The following is a 5,791-nucleotide window of genomic DNA, read 5'->3' as shown; positions in this document are numbered from 1 at the left end:
AATTCCAAAGACGATGTAGGTTAGTTGACGTAAGTACAGGAATAAGTGGAAGTTGAAGATTTTGCATATAATCAAACGTTATTGCATATGATCAAATTAAAATTCAAATTGTAATTACTTTCGTAAATTAGAGGAACGACTTTGCCCCGTGAGACGAATTACGTGAGACTAATCACCGTGATTCGTCTCACCATTCTGAAAACACCCAAGCAGGTAATCCATGTATAAAAAGGATTGGATGCGTCGAAGTCATAGACCTTCTTGGCAAGACATTAGTGAATGTGGTCCAGAAGTCAAGTCTTACTGGAGCCAAACGAATTGCCTGGTAATAAAAGATGATTTTCTGAATAGAACCTTTCAGAAAGATGATGGTATAGAATCTAAGCTTTAATTTATTGCATCTAATGAGAAAATGTCAGAAGTATTGCGTCAGTTACATGACGGTGCTTCAGGTAGACACTTTGGTGTTACAAAGACTCTGCAAAATGTTCGAGAACGGTTATATTGGGTGAACTGTAAAGATAGTGTAAAAAGATGGTGCCGGAAATGTGAACTGTATATATTTTCTGGCGTTTTTTTGGGTTTAAGGATCATTAAGATTTGTGAACCTTTCAGTCACTAGGGAAGTACTTTAAATGCAGAATTGCGTTGAATATAAAAGTTACTAGTTTTATGTACTTATCCGAGAGTTCAGAATCTTTTAGAATCTTAATCTGTGGAGAGTGAAGAAGGATACGTGATATGATATTAACCTCCTTGGTATTGCTTTGGCTGTAGACTTCGAATATTGTAGGCAACTTTATGCTGTCAGTGTTTCACAGAAGTCACTGCCACCGCTATATTAATTTCTATTGTTTTTGTTAACATTATGTGTACAATTTATGTTGATTAAAACCTTATATCCTAGGTTTTGCTTTATCATTTCAATACATATTGTGGATACAAAGTTTATTAACAAAATGTAATAGTTTCTACTTAAAACGATCCTCAATTTACCAGATAACAGATCTGAGTGACAGTGACATTGTCATAGATTGTCTAAGCTGAAAATTTAAAAAGTAGCGTAGTACCGGATGGTAGAAGGCATAGAAATATATAGAAAAAGAAGAATAAAATATCATATATCAATTTACCCACTAATCATTTGTTTTTGTTACCTTGCTACGAAAATTTATTTATTGATATTAAGTTGAAGATTGTTTCGGAGACAGAACTGTCATCAAATTAGCTCCAACATATTAATATATTTAACGGTGAGTTACTAACTTTTTTAGATTTTAAATACGGTTAATCTTAAACATTTTATCAAATATTATTTTCTGATGTATTTTCTACTACATTTGAAAATCTATTTGATGAAATAAAAACTTGTTCATTATTTTATTAGAAACTTATCTTTTATTTCATTTTTAATATTTTGGGTTTTTTAGTTTTGCTTTTAATTCGTTAATGCCGTTTGTAATTCTATATTTTAAAATTATTGACTACAAAAGTGATTTTTGCTTCATTTACTTGTGACATTCACAGCTGACAATCATAAATACAAGTACACGCTGATAATTAATTAAAAATCTTTTTTTTGTAAATGTGAATTAGGACATGATTTACCTCAAATATAGATACTTATACGAAATAATTCATATTTTACGAAGTTTTGTAATTTTATAATTTTTCTAATTTTATTTCAATTGAAAAAAAAAATTGGAAAATGTAGTAGAGGGTGTTTAGTGAAGATTAAGCATTTCATATTTCTTTGCTGAAACTGTTCTCAGGTACTGTCTCAGCTCTTATCTAAACTTTTGAAAATTGTTTTTTTATATTTGCAAATTTATACACAAATCATTATTTTCAGATAAAGAAAATGTCAATGCAAAGAATATTACTGATATGCATAATCGCCGTTATCATGGTACAATTTGCGTTTGCACAGGACCCCGAGCCACCAAAACCAGATCCAGGACCAGCACCAGCACCAGAAACCTCAACAAAAAAATCGGGTGCTGGAATTGTGAGACCTGATTGTCTATTTAATTTTCTTGTTTCGTTACTAATTGCTGGTATCGTCAGACGCTAGAATCATTTTGGTTATTAAATAATTAAATTGTTCTTATTCCTGTGATTCAATAATAAAATTACAATAAATGTATTATCTTTAGTTGATTAGCAAATTATTTTTTCAAACGATATATGCTTTATAGTGCCATAAAACTAATTGTAGTTATATATATATATATATATATATATATATATATATATATATATATATATATATATATACAAAAATACGAAATAAAGCAAAGAACATCAATAGAAACAGACATACTAACATCTATAGAACAAAAAAGATTAAAGTGGTATGGACATGTAAGAAGAACTAGCGACAGCAGATGGATAAAGAGAATAACCGAATGGAGCCCCATAGGAAGGAGGAAAAGAGGACGACCCCGAAAATCCTGGAGGAACGAAGTAGACGACGCGATGAGTAAGAGAGGCCTAAACGATGGAGAATGGAACAACAGAGAGAGATGGAAACGGTTGAGCGAGGGAAGGCAGTGAATACTGTAGAATCCCTAAATATATATATACAAAAATAAAACTCTACAAAACAATAATACGCCCAGTCCTAACATATGGTTCAGAGACCTGAACTCTAACAAAAAATAATGAGAACATGTTAGGATGTTTCAAGAAGAAAAGTACCAAGGCGAATCTGTGGAGCAGTGAATGACAATGGAGTATGAAGAAGACGATACAACTTCGAATTTTATAGAGTATACCAGGAATCAGCTATCGTAAAACATATTAAGATATGACGTCTGAGGTGGATAGGGCATGTAATGCAGGTGGAACAAAATGACCCAGCTAGAAAAACGCTCCTTGATAGACTCATTGGTCAGAGAAGAAGAGGAAGACCGAGAACAAGGTTCCTTGATAACATCAATGAAGACATCAGAAATATGGGAATACGTGCTTGGCGGAGGAAGGCAATGGATAGGGACGACTGGAGAGAAATTCTTGAGGAGTCTAGGACCAACGCAGGGTTATAAAGCCAGAACGATGATGATGAAAGATAGGAGTAAATCTATGTTATATATTACAGATATCCCTATTAGGAAATATGTAGGAAGGAAAGATGTAGGATTGCTTTAAGGTCAGTTCTAAGACTGTATCCTCGTTAGCTTTAAATCAGTTACTAGAAACATTCCAGTTATTGAGAAAATCCCGAAAAGAAATTGAAGCTAAGAGTGGAAGGGTAAGACAGATTTTTAAAGAAAAACTTATAAAATTTATACTTAATTTGAAAATTTACGAGAGCCAAGATTTTATGACGGAGATTACAAAAATCTTTGTACAGGACTATTCAGATTTTCATTTTTAAATAGAACAATGATAAATACCTATACTTTTTTGTCTCAGTTTATCCTGGTCTTTCTTTATTATCTTCATTATTTGAGTCTGAATCCGAATACAATTTTGCTGTCCAGTCAGGCTAAATTTTGGAAATACATATATATATATATATATATATATAGAAAAGAAATTTAATCTTTGCAGATAAGTTAAATAGTAAACTCTTAAATATTGGGGAAATCTGCAAGAAAGACTCTAATGAGTATCAATTGTTTCGCCGAACGTTTTCGCTAAAGAGAATTAATTTGGCTTCTTCAGGGCTGAAAGAGATTAAATTATAATTAGCTACCATATATTATCTATTAAAACATTATTGATCTTACCGTAACTTATAATTGTAGAGTTAGAATATTAAAAAACTTTGCTAGTAACATAGTGGTGTTTTTTGTTACTATGGGCAAAAAAAGTTTTTTTTAAGGTTTGAAATGTATGGTAGCTTTGAACTTAACACGCAAAGGTTTACCCAAGGTTAATCGAAAAATTTCCCTATACTGGGATTTAATTTCATTCGTTTTTTACCAATGACCTTAACGACATAAAGATTCATAAGAACTACTGAATTTGTCAGCGCTTGCGTTCTGGCTAAAAAAGAACCTCACTTTTAAACTTTCTAAAAATCAAAAATTTAGTTATTGCCGACAATTCAAAGAATTACCTCCTTTTAAATGTAGTTACATTGGGTTTTTCGATTAACCTTGGGTAAACCTTTGCGTGTTAAGTTTAAAGCTACCATACATTTCAAACCTTAAAAAAAACTTTTTTTGCACATAGTAACAAAAAACACCGAGGAGAAGCAAGACGAAGAAAAAGACAATTTCTATGATGAATTAGAAAGAACATATGACAATTGTCCCAGAAATGACATTAAAATAATAATCGGTGATCTGAACGCAAAAATCGGAAGGGAAGAAATATATCTACCGCACATTGGTAAATATGTCTCCATAATAATACTAATTCGAATGGACATCGAGCAGTCATCTTCGCAGCCTCAAAGAACATGATCGTAGGAAGCACATGTTTTCTACACAAAAAAATACATATGGGGACTTGGACCTCGCCTGATGGATTAACGAACAACCAAATTGATCATGTGATCATAGATGCTAGACACTTCTCCAACCTTATGGATGTCCGCACCTATCGAGGCGCCAATATTGATTCAGACCATTTTCTAGTTGGCACAAGAATTCGGGCTAGAATCTCAAATGCGAAGAAGGAGAGAAGTACCAAAACAAGGCGCCTTAATATTGAACTCCTCAAAAACCCGCAAACGGTAAAAAGGTTTCAAAACTATATCGAAACTAAATACATAACTAAAGAGAATCTAACAATTAGTGAACAATGGGAAATGTGTAAAAATTACATTAAAGACGCAGCAAATAACATTCTAGGGCCGCAAAGACCACCACCACGCAATGAGTGGTTCGATGCTGAGTGCGAGGACATTACAAGAAGAAAGAACAATGCATATAAACTGATGCAGCAAAGAAGAACCCGAGAAAAAGAACAAAAATATAAAGATCTCAGAAGAGAAGAGAAGTACATCCATCGGAAAAAAAAAGCGAACTTATGAAAATAGAATATTGGAAGAACTTGAGGCATTAAAAAAGAAAAATCAAACAAGAAAATTCTATAAAAATCTAAATAAAGCAAGAAAAGAATTTAAACCAAGGATCGGACTATGTAAGGATAAGGAGGGGCATATACTCAATACAAAAGAAGAATTATTGAAAAGGTGGGTGGAACACTATAAAGAACTGCTTACTATCGAAGTAGAAGATCCAAATCAACACCCCTAGGAGCAAACAACAATACACCATTGGAGCCTCCATCAATTCAGGAAGTACGGGATGCAATAAAACACCTAAAAAATAATAAATCTCCAGGAAGTGATGGTATACCCGCGGAACTTATTAAATGTGGAGGTGCTACTCTGACTAATCATATATATAAAATCATACTGAGAGCCTGGAATGAGGAACAAATCCCAGAAGAGTGGTGTATTGGGATCGTTTGCCTGCTACACAAAAAGGGCGATGAATTAGAATGTAGAAACTATAGGGGAATAACCCTCCTTAATACAGCATACAAAATATTTTCGAGTATTTCATATGGTCGCCTGAGTGAATATTCAGAGGAGCTTCTTGGCGAATATCAAAGTGGTTTTAGGCCTGGTCGATCAACAACAGACCAGATCTTTGTGCTAAGGCAAATACTGGAAAAAACCAATGAATTTAATATCGACACATACCATCTTTTTGTAGATTTTAAATCGGCCTATGATAGTGTCCTAAGAAATAAATTGTATGAAGCCATTGATGATAAGCCATTTTGGCATATGCAGATGATGTTGATCTAGTTGCCCGCACAACACGCA

General features: G+C 33.1%; 1 long non-coding RNA gene across 1 annotated transcript; it reads left to right on the top strand.

Annotated features, from left to right (window-relative positions):
* The first annotated feature begins 1,105 nt into the window (after positions 1 to 1,105).
* On the top strand, positions 1,106 to 2,155 carry LOC140450057 (uncharacterized). Its single transcript, XR_011951939.1, has 2 exons — positions 1,106 to 1,253; positions 1,853 to 2,155. It is a non-coding gene; the product is annotated as an uncharacterized lncRNA (long non-coding RNA).
* The last annotated feature ends 3,636 nt before the right edge of the window (positions 2,156 to 5,791 follow it).

Source organism: Diabrotica undecimpunctata, chromosome 9 (assembly GCF_040954645.1).
Source record: "Diabrotica undecimpunctata isolate CICGRU chromosome 9, icDiaUnde3, whole genome shotgun sequence".
Classification (NCBI taxonomy): domain Eukaryota; kingdom Metazoa; phylum Arthropoda; class Insecta; order Coleoptera; family Chrysomelidae; genus Diabrotica; species Diabrotica undecimpunctata.
Note: the sequence above shows the minus strand (reverse complement) of the source record. Positions and strands in the feature narration are given on the sequence as shown.